The sequence below is a fragment of the Trachurus trachurus genome (assembly GCF_905171665.1).
Source record: "Trachurus trachurus genome assembly, chromosome: 15".
NCBI lineage: Eukaryota > Metazoa > Chordata > Actinopteri > Carangiformes > Carangidae > Trachurus > Trachurus trachurus.
Genome location: NC_139906.1, coordinates 24982573 through 25008034, shown reverse-complemented (window position 1 = coordinate 25008034; position 25462 = coordinate 24982573). Strand labels below are relative to the sequence as shown.

Sequence of the window (25462 nt, the reverse complement as noted above, 5' to 3'; positions counted from 1 at the left end):
TGTCTTACTAGGAATTACTCTTGAATTGTTTTCGTGCTGAGAGTTGGCCAATTGACAGTTAACTTAGAGTAATATAATAATAATTGTTGTGAGCAAACTAAAATTTGTCAGCTGGCCACCAGGGGTCACCCTCGTCAACATAGGGGGTTTTATTGAAGGACTATTCTTCTCCTTCAGATGAAAAGGTCACTTCCTGTTTATTTGATTTTACCTCGGTGTATGCCTGCTCGTGTTGCTGAGATAACGTCATGTTTTGATCTGAAAAGTTTGAGTGGTCAGTGAGCCAGACCAATAAACACAATTTCTGTTTTAGCCGAATTTAGTTGTAGAAAGTTTTTTGTCATCCACTTTTAGTAGCACCAAACCTGGAAACACATGTTATCTTTTTGTATGTTATCTTGTTAGTTTCCTTTAAGTCACTGCTCAAGGCCAAGAAACAGCCAACAACTTTTAATTTTTACTCTGAGAGTCTCATTTCGGTTACTGTAATGTTTTCCAGTCTAGGGGCCAGGAACGGCAGGGGTCTTTCTGTTTTTCTTCGTTCCTTCACAACTCACAAGATAATGTAAATGTAACATCTTATATGGTATTGTGTTGTACAATGCATCAAAACAGTCACAAGCCATAAAGGTTGGGACCTGTATGCAGTATCTGTCAGGATGTGTGGAGAAGGACCCAAATGCAGGCAGAGGTGGAGACAGGTTTCGGTGACAAAAAGGGATTTATGGTTTACTCAAACCAAAAGCAGGGAGCTGGCACACTGGGGAACACAGGGTAGTACGCAGACGATCCAACAGGAAGCTGGCACACTGGGGAACACAGGGTAGGAACGCAGACGATCCAACAGGGAGCTGGCACACTGGGGAACACAGGGTAGGAACGCAGACGATCCAACAAAGACAAAGGGAGACACTGAGGCTAAATACACAAGGGAAGAGACAGGTTTCGGTGACAAAAAGGGATTTATGGTTTACTCAAACCAAAAACAGGGAGCTGGCAAACTGGGGAACCAGGGTAGCAACGCAGACGATCCAACAAAGACAAACGGAGACACTGAGGCTAAATACACAAGGGAAGACAAACACATTAGGTAATCACAAGGAGGGAGCACACAGGAAGACACGACATGAAACTACAAAATAAAACAGGAACTCAACAGGGACCAAAAGACACAGACCATGACACAGGACTTCAAAATAATACATAATCAAAGAATACAAGAGACAAAAGACCAAAAACAACTAAAAACCGAAACTCAAGGTCATGACAGGATCATAAAGTTATAATTTGGTAACAAAGGCATTTATCACGCATCACAGGTCCAAAACATGCTTGGCTGCACCATATAACAATGAAAAGTGTTTTTAATATAATATTTAATGTAACCACATCTTTAATATTTGCATGAAAACAAGAAATGAGATGCACTTGAATTAGCTAGCTCCACAAGAACAATAACACTCCTTATTGGATCACTTGTTTCCCTGATTGTTGTGATTTTACTGATTGTGATTGATTATCATGTTTGTTGATGTTCAAAAAACCTTCAACCTACCTAATGTAAATTCAAATCACTTTTTTATTTTTAATCCACTGTAGAAAACTAAATTGTGCTGGAGTATTTCTGTTTCTAATCTTTATTTTAGTCATCATAGAAGATTGTTTACTACGTACCTACAGTAGCATACTACAAGTACTTATAGAAACTAACTTGCCCAGTTTCAACATGAAAAATGACCGGGTCATACACTACGTCCCTGGGATCAAAAATCATCTCCTTGGTTTTTTGTGGTGTTGAGAATGAGATGCGTTTTGCACTAAAACCTGAAACAAGTAAGCAGCACTGGTATATGAGCGATGCCATGGCTCGTATCAGTTCACTATCCTCTGCTGCGGGGCCTTGGACACTTTTCTGCTGGTAAAGCATTTATCCATGAGCCATGCCAATTAGCACACCTGTCTGCAACATCCATCTTGAATATCAACAGTACTGGTGTCTCTCCAGAGAGAACCGTTACAGCAGGATTAGTCAGAGGATGATCCAGAAGGTTTCACCTACTGACAGCTGCAGTGTGGTCTGCTAGTCCTGGGAAGTAAATTCTCACAGACACACAATGATGTCTTTCAAAGTGTGAGAAAAGACAAATCCTACTACCAGTGTTGTGTCTGGAACTGAGACATGGTGAGGAATGCAGAGAGTTCATTTTGCCTAAGGTCATGGAGTCAAGTGTCTGTAGTGTCACCACTGCGATTCATGCAAAGCTCTTGCCAAACACACTCGCTGCGGAGCTCTGGAAAACCACTGCTTCAGTGGGTTTATATGTGGTGTGTGTGTGTCTGTGTGTGCGTTTGTGCGTGTGCCTGTGAAAGGCCCCAGCAGGTTCAGGCTTACAGACCAGAGGGGTAAAATACACAGAGCAGACCAGGCATAACTCTTCACTGTCTGGACGCACTGCCCGCAGAAATGGAGCGGGCGCGTTCTTGCAGGCGTTTGACTGGTCGCACAGGGAGCTGCATCTCCTGCTCTCTCCATGCTGGTCAAACATCGACTCCACTCGTCTATACCCGTCTGTACTCGGTTCTCCACACACACAGGTCCTCCGGAAAGCCCTTGCCCCACCCACCTGTGTGTGCGCATGTGTGTGTGTGTGTGTGTCGTGTGCAGACGCAATTGACAAATAAATAGATGGGGACAGCACCTCCATTTATGAGCCACCGCACGCACCGTGAAATTCTTTGACCGGCGCAAGACAGACTCATGTTTTCATTGGTTAGCCTACATGCCGCTATTTCGACATTGACTTCTAATTGTCGGAATAGCGGCATTAACATTATTTTTCAAGCGTCCCACTATTCCGACTTTTTTTTTTTCATTGTCGGAGTAGCGGCACTTTACTATTTTTTCAAACATTCCGCTTTTCCGACTGTTTCTCATACACAAATAGCCTACATATATAGGGCCTATAAGAGAGAAGAAAAAACAAACCCTCCAAGTTTAAAAACACACCGGCAGCAGCGCACACTGATCTGCAACTACTGAGACTGTTATTATTCTGTCACCTGAGTTACCAAGGTGCACGTGTGTTTGGAGCTGACGAGAGAATAGCGGGATGTCTGAATAGCGGGCGGACCCCGTTTTCATTCATCAAGAATTAAAGTCAGAGGTTCGAAGACGATCAGATACCGTCGTAGTCTCGACCATAAACGGCGATTCGGTGGCGTTATTCTCATGACTCGCCGGGCAGCGTCTGCAAAACCGAAAGTAAGGAAACGCTGGTCGCCCAGCATTTCCGCCACTAATAATAACAACATAACGATAGAGACAAAACAATATATTTATCGAGAATGGGCCCATTAACAAGTGTGGGTAACGTAGATTCATCCACATTAATATGAGACTTTTTTATTGTCGCGGAATTTTTCGTTCTGCCGACGGAGAAACTCCTCGCAGCTGTTTTATTTTACAGCTGCGATACCCAGGCGCGTCTCTCTCTCTTTTTCTTTTCAGCATGCCTATCACCGGTTTGATGAGGGAGTGATGTTCTTAATCTCAACAACTAAACTATCAAGTCACGCACAAAACTGACACACATGATAAACAAACAGAACTATGTTGCAGTTTGTTTGTCAAGTTAACCTGTGACCTTCAGCACCACGGACAGCGCGGCAGATGAGCCGCGGAGAATCTGCAGCTGTGAGCGTCTGGGCTCTAGGCTTAGGGCCTCATTTATCAAAACTGTAAGTAAGCAGTGTAAAACTGCTTCTAAAGTTTTGCTTACGGCGAAAAGACAAAAATGGCGTACACCCAAAATATTTACACCTTTTTCAGATCTATCATGTAATCTGCCCCTTTATCCCAGAAAATCTTTTTTTTTTTTTACCTAGATGTTAAAACAATGTAAAGCAGGATTTATTTACGCCTTTCCACTACACAGTTACAGCTCTACTGGACTCGGTTTAGGTCATTTTCCATTAGCCTACAGCTGAGTCCTTCACAGTTCTTCCTCAGGGCCGCGTTGTCACGCTCTTTATTCTCTCCTCCCGTCAGCTCCGAACACACGTGCACCTCATTAACTCAGGTGACAGAATAATAATAGCTGCAGATCAGTGGGCGCTGCTGCCGGTGTGTTTTTTAACTTGGCGAGTTTGATCTTTGTCGGACGTCACACTAGAGTTTGTTTTTTCTTCTCTCTAATAGGCCTATGTAGCCTATTTGTGTATGAGAAACAGTGTCTCGGATGCAAAAAAAAAACCCCAAAAAACGTAATCAATCAATGTCGGAAAAGCGGAATGTTTGAAAAATAATGTTAATGCCCCTATTCCGACAATTAGAAGTCAATGTCGAAATAGCGGCATGTCGGAATAGCAGCATGTAACCGGGGTGAGCAAGTGAACGCTGCAATCTAGAATCTGAACGCTGGATGTCACGGTTTAGCCCCAATACTGAAGCCATAATTACAAATTAGAAAAATAAAAGAAATGTGTAGGTTAGTAAATAATCCATAATCAGTATCATTGGCAGTAATAGAGGGCACTAAAATATAAATTTTGCTTAGGGCCCCATGGAGGCTTGGTCCGGCCCTGGCTCCAATCTTGAATCTGAATGGTAGTTGTCACTGTTTTCCCCCCCATTTTACACACTGGACCTTTAGGTACACTCAAACAAAGGGGAGCACATACACGTGTACTTTTGTACAAATAGGTATACAAAATTAAAATTGTGGATCACAGGCAGAAAAAGACTCAATGTGAAATGTGCACATACAAACTCAGTCACACATTCAGATGCAGTGATGTAGTGATGGGAAAATGGAATAACAATCAGAGTAACGCCTTGGGAGAGAAACGCCTATAAACTGCTGAGGACGCAGAATCATCGGCCAAGAATAGACTGTCAGAGAAAGGAGAGGAAGAGAGAGAAATTGGGGAAAATGTGCAGTGTCACTGGGACCAAATCACCGCTGTGCTGCTACATTTGCCAAGAAAAACAGCCACCACGAGCAACACTGAGGGAGGAAGAGGAAAAGAAAGAGAGAAACAGACAAAGTGGGATGCAAATTACAGAGGGTTAAAAGACAGATGGAGAGAAATAAAAAAGTAAAAGGACAAAGACAGAGGTAACAGGGAAGCCAGTGTGAAACAGGTAGATTTCAGTCAGTGTGAAGATCAAGGCTAGAGGCACAATGTAATTGGACACCCCACCCGCCCCCACCCCTCTGAGGGTTATGATGATGACAATGATAATGATGATGATGGGTGCAGATTGGAAGTGAAGGGCCAGTGCTGAGGAGATGGGACCGAAGGGGCCATCTGTTGACGTGGAAACCAACATTGTTATGAGTACAGTTTGTTCTCTGATGTCATGCTGCTTCTCATGACTGGGCCCTCAGCCATACCACTGGGCTGCTGGTAACACACAGTGACACAATAACACAGAAATCACACACTTTAACACGTATGCGTAGTGGCATGCAAGTAGAGAAAACACACAGCAAATATATATTGAAGCTCATAGCTCATATGAAACATAGACTTGGGACTATGACTCCTCACTGTCACTCACTATTAATCCACTTTGTATTTTACCATAAATCAACACGTATTTATTATGGAAATGCAGCCGTTAGCCGCGGGGCTAACAGTGTTTGCTCGTGACAAAAACTGCCTCCAAAAACGTCATCGGCCTCCATCTCAGCCAATAACAGAATTTGATTGTAATAGCCAGGTTTCAATCCTGGAGGCAACTGCCATTCCGACGTCCCACAAGTCCGGCTCTAATTGTCTAAATGGCAACACTTAATTTTCTATCAAATGTTCCGACAATTTTTGCCTCCTATGGTCGGAATGACGGTATTTTTTTCTTTTTTAAAACATCCTGCCTTTCTGACAATTCCTTTAACCTCTTTCACCACCAAAAAATCATAAACTGTCATATAAACAAAAGAAAAGCACAAAAATGCAGTTTTTACCCCATTAAAGTTTTAAACCAGCCTGCTCACTCCACACAAACAAACCCGGAAGTCATTTTCGAGTGCCGAAAAATACGGACAATAATCAATAATGGACCCACTAAAACACTGAATAAAATTACAAGCTTACCCTTTTTTAAAAGCTGAACATGTGCTCGAAAATAATCCATTGGTTGATTTTATCCATCGTGACCAGATATTCCGCGGCGTGTTACGTAACTCCGCAGTTCTATTACTACTCGCGTTCTCCGTCAGACTGCGCACCCGCTTTGCGCATCTCTCGTCGCCTGTCAATCAAAGTCACGGGGGTGAAAACTTTTTGGTCCAATAGCAGAGACTCTAAGGTGTGACCTGATATATAATGATCCCTGATTGGGCAAAGCTTAAGCCTGCACCCAGCTGGTTCCTGTGGTTCCCTCTCCCCCTAGTGTCAACAAGTAAGCAATACAAGTCTCCACAAAAAGTGTGTTTTTACTGCCCCAAGTTTAATTAAAATAATAATAAAAGACAAATGAACTATTTCAAATGTCCTTGTTAATTTAAGCCATCACTGATGGTTGTGGGATGTTTACTTCTGGAGTTTTAAAGGAAAATAACAATATAATACAGGCGAAAATAGGTAAATTCATGTTTGGATGGGTTTTGGACACTAAATATTCATCCCCATAAATTAAATTTTCAAATGGCATTTTACTTATGTAACTGGTGTTCCTAAAACCCATCAAGTATGTGATTGGCCCCAGTAAGTTATCTGTTGGAAAAAAAAAAATCTCACTAAAATATTGCAGTGTGCATTTTAGCCAAATTGGACAATTTTGGACAGTTTTTGCACACTGTACATCGCCAAGGGACACTGTTTGGAAAAACTCTATAGTGCCTCAGTAGTTTTACCTATCAACCTAAAATTTGGTACATATGTGGACAGGGAGCTCAGATCCTGTTAAAAATGACTGACATCCTCCTGTTTGACATGTTTTGTACCCTGATTTCAAACACACACCATGAAAAAGTAAAAATAGGTATTACCATACAGTTTTTTGTGACATGCTGGCGAAAAGGCATGACCACGTGACTTTCTGTGTAAAAACATGACATCATAATACACATATGGTTAGAGGAGAGTTAAAAGACCATCATACTTTTTTACTGGACCTCAATCGACCAAGGGAAAGTGGTATAATCAGATATTTTATATCAGAGTTTTGAAAAAAGCGTCAAATCTCGCAGCCGTTTCCTCAGCATTTTATACTGGCGGCGACGCACCATATTCGGGGAGCGCTCTGGGAGGGTCCGTCCACTTTTATTATTTATTTTAGGATTATTGCAGTACAAACTTTTGGACTAAGAGAAGAGAAGAAAATGGATCAGCTGGGCAAATTTTGAATGTTAAATCTAGTGAAAATCTGAGACAAAATTACTTCCACGTATTAGATCAATTATGTTCTGTATAAATGACACGTCAGCAGCACGTTGGATGACGTTTCTGAGGAAGACTGGAGTCACAGTCAAAACTGTCACGTCGTGCTCCCACCAAACGCGTTGTCGCATGTCGAGATTACATGTAGGCCTAAAGTCAATGCATAGACGCGATTAGGCATTTCATTTGTCACATGATAAAATCGTGTTCATCGCGTTTGGTGGGAACACGCCGTCAAGCAGGTAACATCATCCTTGATTTCATTGTCTGAACACAGAAAAATATAACTAAAAATCACTTCCAGCATCATCAGCCCGATGAAATCCCTCGGCTCGATCCCCCCCAGCGTGCCCCAGCTGTGGCTCCAGGGGCAGTGAGTCCCCTGGGTGCAAAAAATTTTTCGCTTTGAGTAAATCCGTGATGAAAGTGTGGTATTTTTTTCCGCATTGGATAATGTAGGCACACGAATTATGCGTCACACTGCACACGATGCATCAGCCACTGATATTGGATCCGTCATCCGTCAATCAAACGTCTGAGACACACACACACACACACACACACACCGAGCTCGGTCTCGCCCCAAGCATTGAATATCTCGCCTGCTCGATAACGACCAATCAAATTGGTTTTCCTTACTCGGGTAAACTCGTGCTGCAACTCGTGGAAACTCGGCGCGACTAACAGGACAAACGGCCATTTCTGAACACCTTTAAACCATGAAAATATTAAAAAATATTTTTTCTGGGACAAAATAACCCCCAGGTGAAAACGTGTGGTTTTTGCGATTTTCAATGGAACTCTATGGGTACATTTTTTGTCCTTATCAGGAGATGAGGTCCCAACGCGATGACGTCTGTCCGACTACCCATTTCTCCGACCATACATTTCCTTATTTTTTCGTCCATTAGTCCGACCTCCCACTTCTCCGACTTAAGTAGCCCTAACCCTTAACCTTACCCTAAACCGAACCATAACACTGTAGAATGGGTAGTCGGAGAAATGAGCCATCGGACTTTTGGGCAGTCGGACTGACGTATGCTCCCCGATAAACAGAGCCCCTAACACCATCTGAAAAGTTCCAGAGGCAAAAAATCTCAAGGCAATTATTACTTGTAGTACCACAGGAAGTGGTGATGATCTCCTTGTACTCCTTTGCAGCTCATTTTTCAAAATATTTGCAAGTGGCCAGATTGCCCTTATAGGAAGCCTATACTGTCTGAGAGGATCCATTCTGTCCCTTATCAGTCTTGGTGGGTTTTCTTCCCTAACTGCTACCCACAGTGCTTTAATCTATAAAAACAAATATGGGAAAACTGAGGGCAATAACAACTAATTATGTAAAGGAAATAAGATGACTCATAAAAAATATATGGTAGCACTTAATAATAGCATACACAACTTTCAGTAATTTAACATGCTAACTAACTAACATGCTTACTAACAGTTAACTAATATTCTAACGAACAGTTAAATAACATGATAACTAACGGGCTCTTTGTGTAATTAATTACAAAATGTATATTTACTGTTACTGTGTTACTTTCATATGTTAATTATGGTTAGGGTTAATTCAATAAAAGTATAATATGAGTGGGTGCAGTGTCTGTGAATGTAGGTGTGTGTGTTTGTGTGGGTTCGGTATGTGCCAATAAAAGTGTAATATGAGTGGGTGCTTGCTTTCCTCCTCCACAGCTGGCTGATAGTGGGTTTCCTCCTCATCCTCCTTTTTGTCACAAGGAGGATTCCTGGCAGGCACGTGGACGTGGGGATGTCATCAGCCAGTTTGTACAGGACAGTGTCCCGGCAGACTGTCCTCAAGGTGAAGACGGACCTGACCTGAAGCTCCAGCATCCTTCTCTGGGACACGGGGAGGAATCTGTGCAGGACATTGAGCCCCAAGGGTCATCCTTTTGTCCTCTTTTGTGACCTCTGGTGGCATTCGCCTCAGGACCTTCGGCAGCCAGGGCATCCCCCATTCCCTGTATCGCTCCAGATTGTCCCTCCCTGGTCAATCTCCGGTCCAGGATCTCCTGAGCAATCTTCTCCACAAGTTGGATAGCCTTTCCCTCCTCTGTTAGAGGCTCCCCAACTGTACTGTGCTGGAAGTTCCAGTTAACCCTTTTCGTGCCCTTGTAGGTCCTGTACTTCATGAAGGGGAAGTACTTGAGCTTCAGACTGCTCAACCCTGCCACAAGGCATGCAGCAGGGTCTCGTCCCTTTCCCTCCACCAACTGCAGCATCCTGGGGAACACACAGGGAAGGATACATATGTTAATTGATTTGGGATGTTGGAATGACAGCATGTAACCCCGAGCAGCTCCTTAAGCATGTCGCCAAACGGACAAGCGACTGGATTGTGGCCACTTTTTCCTGGCCTGGTAGTAACCCTTTTTCAAGTGTTTCTACCTGCTCTGGGGTCCGCGTGAAGCTAGCTTCTTTCAATTGTTTGGCAACCTTTTTTAAGAGGTCTCCATTTCTCTCGTACATATATTTTTAAATTATCAGCTCCTTCAACTGGGTTAGCATTAGCGCAGTCTTATTGTCTCTTCCAAAAATTAATTTTCCTGGGAGCTTCTGCCATGTTGCTGTTCAGTAGGTTCATCTCCTGTGACTGCCTTCTTAAGTCTGGTTTATGGTTCTGCGTCGCGTCGACGCGTACGCGGACCCTAGCCGAGCGGCGGCTGCAGCAACCTCGCACCCCTGTGAGCTTAAGCCGGCTTCAGCCACGCTCGAGCGGAGCAGGGGGGGCGGGGGGGGGTGTATTTCTATTACTGTGTGGGAGATCTCCAACAACGGAGTCGGGGAGAAAGCAAGTGGGACAGATCTGCCCAGACCCTGAGCAGCGCACGTTTCACAGACAAGCCGCAACACAGAGTGTAAACAATGTCATGCGGTTCAGCACCTTGGACATTGGACAGCTGCGGGGGGGGAAGGTGTCGGAACAGCGGGGTGTCGAAGTGGAGGTGTGTCAGAATGGAGAGCCGTCCCCGACCTCCGCAAACGTCTTCTTTGTCACCTGTGCTTCAACATTTGCAATAAAAGCATTTTTTTTTCAGTTGCCATTGTTTACTGTGACTGGAAGAAAACCAAGGAATCCGATATGAGAGGTTAGATTGGGTTTAGGCAATGAAGAAAGGAGTTGGTTGAGTTTAGTTAAAAAAAAAAAGACAGGCTAGAAGCATAATGAGCGTTATATGTCATTGATATTAAAGGGATAGTTCACCCAAAATTCAAATTTCACTCATTATCTACTCACCCTCATGTCGACTATGGGCTGGGAGAAGTTTCAGAGTCCTCCATGCCTTCTCTGAGTTACAGCGGGGCTCCGTGCAGCACTGCGTGTCCATATGACGGTTGCGAATGGGGCTCAATTTTCTTTGTCCAAAAAGACACACCAAAAAACATCCAAATTCTTTGATTTGGACGGACCAGGAAGAGCAAGCTTAAAGCAGAAGTGAGTGATATATTTGTGTTAATATAAGTCTTAAATAGTTATATCTTCCGACAGCAATCACTTACATAGAGTGTTTGGTCTGAATCACGGGTCTGTCAGTCACTCTGCTCTGCTCTGAGTCGAGGAGAAAACATTTATCGTATCCTACAGTTTTTATCCAATGAGGAGAGAGAACGGCATGCAGGGCTGTGTGTGCAGCCAAGGAACGCCGTGAATGTGGCGACGTAGGGACGAGGACTGTTATGGTGCGTTCAAGGAAACTCATTTTTTTCCGACCTGTGACGTCGTACCAGTTCGATCTGGTACATAGACTGTACAAAAAGACGTACTGGTACGATTTCACGGGTCGGAAGTTACGAGTGGCCGTTATAGTGACTTTCACCGGTAAAACAGGTCGGAAAAACACGAGTGGGTTGCCTGGAACGCTACAAAGTCGTAAGTTGTGACTTGAAGCTGTAATTTATGATTTCAAAAGCCTGCCTGGAACGCAGCATTAGCGAAAACGACCGGACCACTCACTTCTGCTTTAAAAAGCTTATTTATTTAATTTTTTTCGGAACAATTTCTCATGACGGGGCTTCAATACAAGAGGGACATTACAGACAGAGGTGGGTAGAGTAGCCAAAAATTGTACTCAAGTAAGAGTATAGTTACTTTAGAATAATGTTACTCAAGTAAAAGTAAAAAGTAGCCATTCAAACATTTACTTGAGTAAGAGTAGAAAGTACTTGGTGAAAAAGCTACTCAAGTAGGAGTAACTGCTGAGTAACCTCTGATTTGTTCGTTTAATGATCAGCGCATAAATGTAGGCCTAATCAAATACACAAAAATATAATAGCAATTAAAAATTCAGATATTGCCAAAGAACAACATTTAACAACTAAGACAATAGCCTAAATGACATTTTTTTTTACGAAGGGTGTGTGTGCAGGGGGGGGGGGGTCCTATTATTGGTTTCTAGTGAAACCAAAGTCACATGACCACACCCCAAAACTGGAGGGGTGGTCATGTGACTAGGGGTCACATGGGGAGGAAGAAGAATAAGATGACCTGGATGACTGAGAACCTTCACCAAAGACGATTTATATTGAATATCTTTGCCTTCACGGACATTATCCACGACATACCAGGGCTGACGTCATCCTGATAATTTACTAGCTAATCATTTACTACTTACTAACAGTTTCTCAAATTTGGGGCGGAGTGGCCGTCCTGTTTACCGCAGAGATTTTGTGTGCGTTCATGTAACTGCCTGGCTCTGTCTGATTGGTTAAACGAAGGCAAACGTCGCGAGTGGCTACATCTGATGGGTGAAACGCAGTCATGTGACAGAGGCTCGGAAGTATCTCCAAAACCTCTATGATTAAAACATAAACAAACAGATCGCACATTGGATCAATAAGAAAAAGTAGCGAGTAGCGACCGGAATGAAGCTCAATGTAACGGAGTAAAAGTAGCGCTTCTTCTGAAGAAATATACTCAAGTAAAAGTAACAAGTATGCTGCATTGAAACTACTCTTAGAAGTACAATTTATCCAAAAAGTTACTCAAGTAAATGTAACTGAGTAAATGTAGCGCGTTACTACCCACCTCTGATTACAGACGAGCTGTGTGGAGGTACTTGGATGTTTTTTGGTGTGTCTTTTTGGACGAAGAAAAGTGAGGCCCGTTCGCAACCGTCATATGGACATGCAGTGCTGCACGGAGCCCCGCTGTAACTCAGAGAAGGCACGGAGGACCCTGAAACTTCTCCCAGCCCATAGTCGACATGAGGGTGAGTAGATAATGAGTGAAATTTGAATTTTGGGTGAACTATCACTTTAAGTATTTGCTTGTTTTGCGGTTAATTATGCACATGATCCGTTTGACCCCAAAAAGGAAAAAAGGATCAATGCGCAGCCTCCGTTTCCTTTCTGATTGCGTCCGTCTTTCCGTTTGGAGTGTTGTTCTTTCTCAGGAACTACATAGGACGTTTAAGGGAGATGGGAAGACACAGTCCTTCAAAGTACTCAGTGCACTCCACAGTTTGACAAAGGCCAGCAACTGGGTAGGTAGAGATGCCATGGGTCCTGACTCTACTGAAGCTATTCGCACGCTGTGTGACTTCTATGGAGAAGAAAAGAAGCTGAAGACAGAGCTCAGAGTTTTCCATGCATCTTTCCAAGACACTCTCACACTGAAGGGGATCTTAAGAACGCTAAGAGACAACAGTGGACATGACATCTTCCCAGCACTGGAGGAAAATGAGAGAATATATGATGAGAATATATGCCACGGATTCCAGTGTCCACTGCCACAGTAGAGAGGTCTGCCAGCTGAAGCTGGTGAAAAAAAAAAACTCACTTAGGCTTCTAAGTGACTTAGAAGCCTATGCACAGAAGAGAGGCTCTCAGATCTCCTTCTCCTCTCCATTGAAAAAGACCTAAATCACAATGATGTGATTAATATCTACAGGGACATGGCCCCCAGAAGGTTACTGCTTTAGGGCCCCCAGAAGGTTAGGCTACTGCTTTAAGGGAGGAAGGACTGATTTTCACATTTAAGTTTTTTCCATTAGGGTATTTATTTTTGTATTAAAGTTCATGTTTCATTATTCAATGTTCAATATTAAAGTGTTTCTCTTCAACCAGTGTTTTGTTGCTTTGCATGTCTTCCAAGCCTATGATAATGTGAATTAACTCATGTTGACAATAATTTGTTGACACAAAAGAAATGGCAATTGCATATCACTTTCACCTACAAAGGACACACAGCTAAGTAGTTAGCTTTCAATTAGCACTTTATTTTTTAATTATATAATAATTTCCATATTGTGTAAAGGACCGAAAAAAGAAAAAAAATCAGCGCGCGCTTTGTAGGCGCACATGCTGCCCTTTCCTGACATTGAGCCCCTGCCCCTCTATAATCATGTGCACGTCCCTGCAAACAGCTGATATAGGTGGAGTGATACAGCACTTTGCGCAGCCTGCCTGTATGGAGGAATACTAAGCAAGTTGGTTAATTAAGCAATATTACCCGAGAGGGTGTGCTTTAACGTCATTTGAGCACGACGGTGATGCGGTCAGGACCGAGGCGCTTGCGCCGAGGTCCGCAAGCATCACCGAAGTGCTCAAATTACGTTTAAGCACACCCTCGAGGGTAATATTGCGATTATACAACAATTACCAACAAAATAAAGCGTATCATTAAATAAATATTCATGTTGATGGACATTTTGCTCTCAAAATTTAAAGTTTTTTGCGAGTGTGCTTCCCGTTTCCATGGAAATAAATGGGGTCTGACTAATAACTGAAACACAATCAGTCACATCAGTAGACTCCTATGTGTAATGGAACCTAGTTCACCTCTACAGCAAATAGTCCGAACCTTAGTAACGACCTAGCAACAGAAATGATTTTCTAGTCCCAGATGAGTGAACTCTGAGCTGACGTTCATGTTTTAACGCGGTCTCGGACTTTCCCGAACTAAATCAATACTGCACAAACTCGCCCAAGTTATAACAAAGATGCCGTTTTTTTCTTTTCACATATGTAGAACTACAACCGCAAACTCTACATGTAAATGAAGTTATAACGCCGTGTCGCCGACACAGCTGATAGAGAAAGCCAAACGATTATTCCAGACTATTTAAAAGCCCAAACGGCGCAAGCGAGAGAGAGGGAGAGAGAGAAACATACAGGTAATCACCTCCGTTTTATCCAATGAAATATTCAGCTCCAGGCCATATTTTAAAAAACATTTTCACCGCGATCACAACTCTCCGACTTTGTAACGTTACACACATGGGAGGGAGACAATCCTCTCGGCTGTAACGGGGAGGTTTACAATATATTAACAAAAAATAAAATAAAATAGCCTAATTGTTCTATAAATCTGACTTTGGCAGCTGACAGGAACAACCTACAGGAGGTCAATGTAGTTTGTGATTTATTTTCACGAGTAATAAAATAAAAGGGGGAAAAATCCATGTTGCCATGGAGATGTATAAACAACATGACATGGCGAAGTAATATTTTCAGTGATGAGTCAGCCGTGCTGTAATGCTGATTTGAGCACGTTCTAAATGTCTTATTGACCAATCAGATTGCTTGGTCGGAACTACTTGTTGTATAATTACTAATAAACAGGGGTTAGGGAGAAATGTCTAATTTGACATATTTGATCATTTTATTAAAAAAAACACTATAGTTACTTTTCCTGGTAATTAATTACTTTTACCATGTAGTAACTCTGTTACTTTGTGCGGTAAGTAACTAGTGATCATAATTACTTTTTTTAAAGTATCGTGCCCAACACTGAGTTTAACTCCTAAGAAAATTGATTTCCAATAACATTATCTGGGTGTCAGTCGTATAAGGAGAACTCCGATATTAGTTGGACTAACGCGTTTTTATGCACTTAAGTTGTCCTGTTATAGTCAGATGAAGGCAATAATTCGTTTTTTTCAAGTGTAATGTAAACGTACTGACAGATTTTCCAGTACAGAGGAATACAGCTGAATTAAAAGCATTTTTTTTGTGGAATTGTCAGACATTACCTGCTGGCACATACAAAAGACATTGCTCCAGAAACACTAAAGCACCATTCCAACCTTAGACCTCTGAGCTGTAAAAAATATATATATATCTGCAGTGCTCATATAACAAAGGAGGGCCCTTAAACTGGGTCTGGGAGGCGGGTGCGGGATGTGTGAATGACTCATCCTCTATCCTGCTATCTAGCAAGGGCCTACTAAACCTGAGTCCTGACCTGCTGCTTGTTCTGACAACGTCCTCACTGCTCAATCCCTCTGGCAGAGGCCGGCCTGTAGCTGTGGTTCCTGCTCCAGCTTGCACACAGGAATGTACTATTGAGAAAGTGCTGCACCGCAAACCCTCCCAGCCATTCCAACCCGTAATCAGATCCAGCATGTTAAACCCCTTTCTGTCTCCAATCTCTCTTTCTTCCTCTCTTTTTTCTTTTCAATCCTTCTTTCTCTAAATGACATGTATACACAGAACACAAAAACTCCCATAGAGAACAAGCACTCAGACACCCACACAGAATCACAGACACCAGACTAGACCAGTGTTAAGATTAAGATCAAGATTATTAAAATTAAGATTAACTTTATTGTCCCACAATGTGAGAAATTCTTTCTGGGCCATTTGCCCATGCTGCAGCCACAAGTAACACAGAACATGCAATTACACACGATCACATACAATAGATATGTGCATCTATATCATACAAAGTGCTGGAGAGTGCAAAAAACATGGTGCATTGAAAAATTAGGTAACACTTTACAATAAGGGTCCCTTAAAGCAGATATCAGCTTCACGGCCGTTTCGGCTAATGCTGCGTTCAAGGCAGGCTTTTGAAACCGTAAGTTACAGCTTCAAGTCACAACTACGACTTGGTAGCGTTCCAGGTAACCCGTAGCTCGTGTTTTTACCATCCTGTTGTCTGTGAAAGTTCCCTATAACGGCCACTCGTAACTTCCGACCCGTGAACTCGTACCAGATCGAACTGGTATGACTTCACAGGAAGGAAAAACACAAAGTACGAGTTTCTTTGGACGCACCATGAGTTAGCAGCCCCCGCCCTTGTCAGGCATCAATTGGTCCTCGTGCTACGTCACCACATTCACGCGCATCCCTTGGCTGCACACACAGCCCTTCATGCCGTTCTCTCTCCTCATTGGATAACACTTGTATCCCACAAGGAAAATTTTCTCCTCGGGTTACAGCAGAGCAGAGTGACGGAGAGACTCGTGTTTAGGCTGAAATACTTCATGTAAGTGATTGCTGACGGAAAATAGGACTATTTAGGACTTATATTAACAAAAACATTCCACTGATATCTGCTTTAATTAACGTTAGTACATTATTAAGCATTAATTAATATATTAACAATCATTATTATGTATTATTTATGATTAGGAAACACATTCATTAATGTGGCCTATTAATAAGCAGTTAATTAATGTTTACTACTCAAAGTTAGTTAACTCATTGAGTGCCAACCACGTAATTTCTCGTTTTTCGTTCCCATGCGTTGAGTGCCAAAAACGTAATTTTACGTTTTTTGCTTTTTTTTTAAATTATGAAAATAGACACTTTAATACACATTATATGTAAATTTGGGGACTCTACGACGAGGAGAACTGAAATAGATGACGATCAAAGTCACATGACAGCTCATGATCTGGAAGTTTTTATCATAACTCGGCTTCTGCAAACGAGTTCTGCATGCAGATGCAGCGCAGCTGCTCCGGGGAGCATACGTCAGTCCGACTGCCCACAAGTCCGACGGCTCATTTCTCTGACTACCCATTCTACAGTGTTGAGGTTAGGTTTAGGGTAAGGTTAAGGGTTAGGGCTACTTAAGTCGGAGAAGTGGGAGGTCGGACTGATGACGCAAAAATAAAGAAATGTATGGTCGGAGTCGGAGAAATGGGTGGTCGGAGAAATGGGTAGTCGGACAGACGTCATGCGCCCAGCTGCTCCGCTCTCACCCGCGCTGCTGCTCGAGCAGAAACAGGAAGCTCTCAGCCGACAGTCCGCCCGGTCTTCAGCTGGAGCAACACCGTGTCCTCCCCAAAGTCCTCCCGCGGTAAAAATCTGATGGTCTCTGGGCCAAAGCAGACCGGCATCACCGACCCGTACCACAGACGGACCGCGACCACCGGCGGGACCGGTCTTCCCGAGCCGCGGTGGCCGACTGACCCTCACGTTCCGCGGCGAGAAGCTGTGACACGGTACGGTGCGTCTGTGTTATTGTTGTTTAGTGGCGCCCCCCCCGCCCCCGCTGGTGGTTTTGTGAATAGAACAACCATTGTTGTATATATTTATCTTATACGAGCCCTTTGATCCAGAAATGCGAGTGTGAGAAGAGCGACAGACACAAACAGCGCACCTTTCATAAAAGACGCTCTATCTCCTTTTCTAGAAAAAAAAGGAGGGATTTTGGTGAAACCCAGCCATGTTTAGCTTGACTTTTCTCAGGAACGGAGGCACGTAGAAACAAACGGTTTGTGGCCACTCGAAGCATTAAGGTAAACCTTTCAATTGAGCCACAGTATGTGTTGGTGGCAATAATATAGAATACACTGTGGCTCTACATAAAAAGTCAAAAATGGTCTAAATTGCCGGTACACTTGACTAAAACTTTGGAAAGGAGCGCGGCACTCAATGAGTTAATACATTTAAAATTTGAATAATGTAATTAGTTATCATTATGTATGCATTACTCAGCATAAGTTAACACATTAGTTTATATATTGATGCTTAATAATGTACTAACTAACATTAATTAAGGGACCCTTATTGTAAAGTGTTAGCCAGGAAAATTACTAACCTATACAGAATGAGCAAGCACAAGTCACCTGAGCTCTAGTCTTATCTGACCTTATTTAACAGCTTGATTGACATGGGAACAAACAAGTTTTTGTTCTGTTCAGTCTTTAGTGAGGAACTCTAAACCTTCCACCAGATGGAAGCAGCTCATACTCGCCATGTAGGATGTGTGATGGGTCGCAGACAATCTTATTTTCTTGTTGCAGAGTGGCCTGTTCATAAATACTCTGACTGGAGAAGTGCTCTACCAATAATTTTTTTTACAGCAGCATGAATTAGCCGAGACAGTTTGTTCTTTAGCTGCACAGAGAAGGAACCACACTGTGATGCAATATCTAATCAGACTTTCCAGGACTGCCTTATAAAAAATCAACATAAACCTTTGATCAACACCATGGATTCTCAGACGACGTAAAAAGTGCAACCGTTGCACTTGATGAACGTCAATGAAGACACCCAGATATTTGTATGAATTGCACCTGGGCAATGCCTTCTTTGTGGATGACCATGGGCCTGTGGTCACCCACTCCTCGGGGGTCGAACACCATTTCAACGGTCTTATATTTACATTAAGAATGAGGTGATTGTTGTCGCACCACTCAACAAACCTCTGAATTTCCAAAAAGTAGTCAGATATATCATTGTTCTTTTTCAACAGTGATACGATTGCAGTGTTGTCTGAGAACTTTGTGATTGTTTGTGTAAAAACGTCTTCTACACTCATCTGTGTACAGTGTGAACAGAACCGGTGAACTCACGCAGCCCCGTGGTGCACCTGTGCTCAGGGTTTCAGTGTCAGATAAAGTTCCAACTGACCCGCTGTCTGCGATTACTTAAAAATGAAAAATACCAGTGTTGTAATTTATGTCATAGTTGTGCAAACATATTGTAAAAGGTCACTGTCTTTCTGCAACATGTAAACATTAAATCTAAACATTAGATAGCAAAAATAATAAAATGATTTGAATCAATCCAAACATACATAATATACTGTAGATATTGTTTGGATTTCTGTCACATTTACTTGTAACTGGGAAAGATGAAAACCCTGAAGGCCTGGTAACACTAAGTGGTATTTATCATACGTGTGATATCACAAAATAGGTAAGCTGCACTTCTCTCTGCACTTTGATTCATTTTCTCAAGCATAACTGTTCCTAGGATTGTACATTAATAAATTCAATGAATTGCAAATGAAGACATAGGGCTTGTTCAGTTAGAAGGCAGATCGGCTTGTGGGTTCGCTGTTTCCTACATAATGTGTCATTTAGTCCCTATCACAATTGTTCATCATTGCACTAAATAGACGCTGAAGTGACAGATGGGTGACTTTGCTGCTAGTTCTTAGTTAGTGTTAGTGCAGGTTTGTTAGCTATATCAACAGGTCATATATATCTGTACAACTTCAAGACTTCAAGACACTTTATTGTCATTTCTCACAAATCTATGTTCATACATGAAAACGAAAATACCGTTTCTCACCAGCTTCTCGCAGTGCTGAACTATAAATAATCAAAATAAGTTAAAATCGTATTGTATAAAAAAGTAAATAATTTAAACATGCTTCTCCATGGAATTCATACACCAGCAGCAGTTTGGGAGTGTGTCCATAATAAAGTGCTTTAAGTGTGAGGTGACTAACCTACTAAGGGGGAGGGCTGGGTGTGAATGTGTGTGTGGGTAGGGGGCGCAGTCCATTCACCAGCCTTACAGCTTGTGGGAAGAAGCTGTTCAGCATCCTGGTGGATCTGCAGCAGATGCTCCTGTACCTCTTCCCAGACGGCAGGAGGGAGAACAGTCCATGAGAGGGGTGATGAGGGTCCCTAATGATGGCGGCAGCTCTGTGGATGCAGCGCTGCTCGTAGATGTCCTTGAGGAAGGGCAGAGGGGCACCAACTTACTCTATTCTTAGCAGTATCCTACAGTCTTATGATCAACCAAAACCAAATAGTTAAAGGATAATTTCCGTTTTTTACAACCTGGACCTTATTTCTAGCATAAAATAAGATCATTTTACTCACCCAGACAACTTTGGTGTCATTTGGAGTTGTTTTGACGAAATTAGCCCCAGTGGAGCGGTGCATATATCCGTATAATGCGGGAACACGGGGCACGCAATGCAGCCTCTAAATAACACATTATCCGCCGCAAAACTCGTTCATTTCGCCAATATTTTGTTATGATACACTAGTGCTATTCCCCTCCGAGCCCGTGGTGGCATGTTATCAACATGCTGCGCCTGTAGGTTGACTACTAACTTCTTATCTGGATGATGTCATCTCCGACCGCTGCCCGGCACGGCTAACTTGCTACGGCTAATGCTATGGTTCGTTTCTGCGTGTTTCTGACTTGAACAAAATGAGCAGCTGGATGAAGTTCAGCTTCCACAGGCTTCCTCTCCGCAGCCTGGACTCACTAAAGCTCCGGCTAGTTGAGATAAAAATGGAGCCGAATGCCGAAGCGGAATGATTATTATCAGAATGAGCCGGGCAGCGGTCGGAGATGACATCATCCAGATCAGAGGTTAGTAGTCAACCTACAGGCGCAGCATGTTGATAACATGCCACCACGGGCTCGGAGGGGAATAGCACTAGTGTATCATAGCAAAATATTGGCGAAATGAACGAGTTTTGCGGCGGATAATGTGTTATTTAGAGGCTACATTGCGTGCCCCGTGCTCTCGCATTATACGGATATACACGCCGCTCCACTGGGGCTAATTTCGTCAAAACAACTCCAAATGACACCAAAGTTGTCTGGGTGAGTAAATGATCATATTTTATGCTAGAAATAAGGTCCAGGTTGTAAAAAACGTAAATTATCCTTTAAAGTTATAAAAATGTATTACAATGGAAGAATCCATTATGCTTCATAAGAGGGAAATATTTCAGTTCATATGCTTGTTCATCCACTTACACTCTTAGTTATTGTTTCAGTTTGTTAATCATCCTAACAATGATCTATCTCCAACCACCAAATCTCATCTCTTTCCACCTGACTGGCTATGATTGCTGTCGATCCTTCCCTTTTCATCTCCAGACCTCCCTCCCCCTCCTCTGTGTTTCCATCTTTTCACTGAGGCGGCATGGGGATTATTTCTTTAAGCTCCTTTTTCTCTCTTCTTCTCTCAGGAAACTTTGACTGTGGGGCTGCTTTGCTGGCTTTCAATAAACTTTTTGGATCCTGCGCCTTCAAGAAAAACCACAGCTTCAATTACACAAAATGAAGCACCACACAACCCTAGGCAACCAAAAGGTGTTTTCAATAATTACTTATTATATGTGTTTGGCGAATCAGAAACATCTGCGGTGAATTTGACTGTAAGAGCCCCAAAACATTCCTAAAATAGGAGTGACGCATGCAGGCTCTAAGACACAAACTGTCTTTCAGACACACGCACACACACTGGAAGGCTACACTGCGCCATTGTCAGTATGGGTCTATTTGCGGGCTGTTTTTTTAGCTGGCCACAGCTGCGGAAATGAATATCAAATGTGGTTATGCTCCCATAAATCAAAACCATTTGCCATGTTCTGACTTTCTTTTCCCTGTTTAAAGTCAATTCACTGGGGTAGTGTGCATTACAATTACACCCCACAGCTTAACCCTTTCCTCTGAAACAGTCACAGAGGAGTGTTCAGGAGCTGGAAGTTAAGAATGGTTGGTAAGCCTTTACGTAATTTAATGAAATGAAATGATGTATAATTTTGAGCACATGCTAGAGTAGAAAAAAATGACAGAAAATAAATGTACAAATGGGAGATGCCTAAAAAGTTGTTATGACATGTAGCCTATCTTGCTGGCTAGCAGTAGGCACGCCAGCTACAGTAATTCAGCCATAATAGTTTATCACAGCATCATCAAGCTTTCTGAACAACATACGTGTGAAGTTACATTTTGCTGTGCCACTTTTATGGCGCAAGACCTTTAGTAATGGGAGATAACATTGCTATCCTTTATGGGCTTCAGCGAAAATATTCAGTGTGTGTGTGTGTGTGTGTGTGTGTGCACATTTGTGTGTGTGTGCACATTTGTGTGTGCAGGTGAAGGAGGGTGCATTGCTGAAAGCGTCGGAGGTCCTGAACAGGGCTTTACCTCTGCTTTTCTGGGATTAGAGGGGATCCAACACTGTCCAAATCTTATCTTAACCTACTGTCCAGGCCAAACTAACAGACACACTCTAGATCAAGCTGCAGGACAATAGACCTGCCGTGTGTTAGTTTAACAGGTCTCTATGCTCACTAAAGGGGGATTGTGGAGGCCTGTTCTGATGTCCAAAGGCATGTGTGTGTAACTTTGTATGCATGTGTAGGTTCAAGGAGGGCAGGGACACATAAGGTCGTGCATGTGAGCGTGCATGTGTGGAATACTGGAATGTGAGGGAGGAAGGGTGGGTGGGGGAGTGCAGCAAGGAACATCCTATTAATACCAGACCTAATCTCTACCCTGAGTACTGAAAATACACACACGCACATAGGACACTGACGAACGGGGGGCAACCCCCATTCAGAAGGACTGCCATTCTGAAAATTTCCAAAGGTCCATCATTCCAAATTTCTGGGGGGCCACCATTCCGAAGGTGTCAATTGCTGTTTTTTTTTTTTTTTTAAATGAAGCTTTGCGCAAATTCATGCAGGACACGGAAGTCTCAAGCCCCAGCTGTAGTCAGCTGACAGCCAGCCCATTAGTCTCTATCCAATCACATTCATTCTCCCACCATAGGCGGCCTATTTAAATCTAGACTGTCACTCTGATCTCCCCTTCTACACTGCTGCACACAGCTACCGCTGTCAAAGCTTGCCTCCTCCACCTTCTCAGAGTCTCAATTGGCTCCATCTCACAAGGTTACATGCTATCATTCTGACATCCCACCATTTAGTGCAGCAGATTAATTGCATATTTCAATAGAATCGTTCATTTTGGTATAAAAGCATGAAATTTGGTACAGATACTCTCTAAGGGTCACTTTTTGGGAAAAAGATGTTGGCCACGCAAAAATTCAAAATGGCGGCCATTTTTTCAAGATGTTCTGTATTTAGTCTAGTAGGAAGAGGGGGGTAAAATGTATCCCCTGAAAATATACTTCTAAACAGTGTTTCTAGATTGGAAAAAAATGTGTAGAAAATGATGAGCTATGTTAAAAAGTTGTCAGAATGTCCCATGTATCATTTTTATGCAAATTAGTGCCGCCATTATTGAAAAAACCTAATTTCACTATATCTCAGCCAAAATTGCAGATAACTGAACAAATAAGGTGTCTACACCCATGTTTTGGGGGTCAGAGATCATAATAAAACTATTCATAAAGTGATCACATGTTGGTGGCATGCTAGTAAGCAAACCTAACCCTTTTACCAATTACAAGACGCCAATATTGGAGATACCAAATAAGGTGTCTAGACGGAGGTTGTTGTGTGTTTAACCAAGGTTTATTTGGATCAAACATCATAATATAACACTTCTTGATGTGACCACTCTTCTCTTTCCCATGCCAGATAAACAGTCAAGTAAATGGTTCTCCACTATGCATCACTCATCATCGTTTTCACTGAAATCATCAGAGTTAAACTCATCCTCTCCTTCCTCTTTCTCCTCCTCTTCCTGTTCATGCTCTCCAGTGTCATGGGGATCAACCAGTGAAGTTGGTAGGATAGGACCACAGGACCACACTGGTGTCAACACTCCTTCATCAGTCTTCATCCATCCCTGCCCCTCATCATAGGGTTTTGGTTTTTCCAGAATAGGTTCATCAGCTGGCTTGTACAAGGCGACACGGTAGTTCACACGTCGGGCATGTGGCTTCAGAGCAGAGTGGCATGGAGGAAGGCGAGCCAGGTCAACCTTAGACTTGCAACTGAGTTTCTTGTCCTCCCCCACCATGTTGCGTAGCAACTTGGCACGGACAACATCCACTGAAGACTCACGACTCTGTCCAGACATCAGACAGGTGAATTGCTCCAACTGCCTCAGCATCTCAGGCTTTACACTCCAGCAGAGTTGGCTGAATACGTGAAACCTGGGATTCTTCTTCAAGGGCCCCACCTTCCTTCTCCCTTTGATGGCACTGGTACAGTCTTCTCCACTGAACACATAGAACCCAAGAAGAGTGGCGCGGTAGTCTTCTCCCAGGGATTCTGCAATACTACTACTGCCTGGCTTCCGGTGCATCTGTCCCCACTGATGTTGAGATGGACGTGTTACAGTACGAGCAGAAGCTGTGGGCAAGGCTGCTAAAGCTGACTTCATCAGACCCCTACAGTGTGAAGATCCAGGAAGCTTCTTTAACCCAACATCAACAACTTCTCAACATCTCTGAGCTTGCAGAATCCCTGGGAGAAGACCACCGCGCCACTCTTCTTGGGTTCTATGTGTTCAGTGGAGAAGACTGTACCAGTGCCATCAAAGGGAGAAGGAAGTGGGGCCCTTGAAGAAGAATCCCAGGTTTCACGTATTCAGTCAACTCTGCTAGAGTGTAAAGCCTGAGATGCTGAGGCAGTTGGAGCAATTCACCTGTCTGATGTCTGGACAGAGTCGTGAGTCTTCAGTGGATGTTGTCCGTGCCAAGTTGCTATGCAACATGGTGGGGGAGGACAAGAAACTCAGTTGCAAGTCTAAGGTTGACCTGGCTCGCCTTCCTCCATGCCACTCTGCTCTGAAGCCACATGCCCGACGTGTGAACTACCGTGCCGCCTTGTACAAGCCAGCTGATGAACCTATTCTGGAAAAACCAAAACCCTATGATGAGGGGCAGGGATGGATGAAGACTGATGAAGGAGTGTTGACACCAGTGTGGTCCTGTGGTCCTATCCTACCAACTTCACTGGTTGATCCCCATGACACTGGAGAGCATGAACAGGAAGAGGAGGAGAAAGAGGAAGGAGAGGATGAGTTTAACTCTGATGATTTCAGTGAAAATGATGATGAGTGATGCATAGCGGAGAACCATTTACTTGACTGTTTATCTGGCATGGGAAAGAGAAGAGTGGTCACATCAAGAAGAGTTCTATTATGATGTTTGATCCAAATAAACCTTGGTTAAACACACAACAACCTCCGTCTAGACACCTTATTTGGTATCTCCAATATTGGCGTCTTGTAATTGGTAAAAGGGTTAGGTTTGCTTACTAGCATGGCACCAACATGTGATCACTTTATGAATAGTTTTATTATGATCTCTGACCCCCAAAACATGGGTCTAGACACCTTATTTGTTCAGTTATCTGCAATATTGGCTGAGATATAGTGAAATTAGGTTTTTACAATAATGGCGGCACTAATTTGC

General features: G+C 43.0%; 1 protein-coding gene across 1 annotated transcript in view; it reads right to left on the bottom strand.

Annotated features, from left to right (window-relative positions):
* Positions 1-383: 383 nt before the first annotated feature.
* Positions 384-25462, bottom strand: part of haao (3-hydroxyanthranilate 3,4-dioxygenase) — a 57531-nt gene continuing 32452 nt past the window's right edge. Inside the window, exon 11 of the transcript XR_014595969.1 lies at positions 384-397. The gene's annotated coding sequence lies outside the window, so the exon portion shown is untranslated. The remainder of the gene's footprint in view (positions 398-25462) is intronic.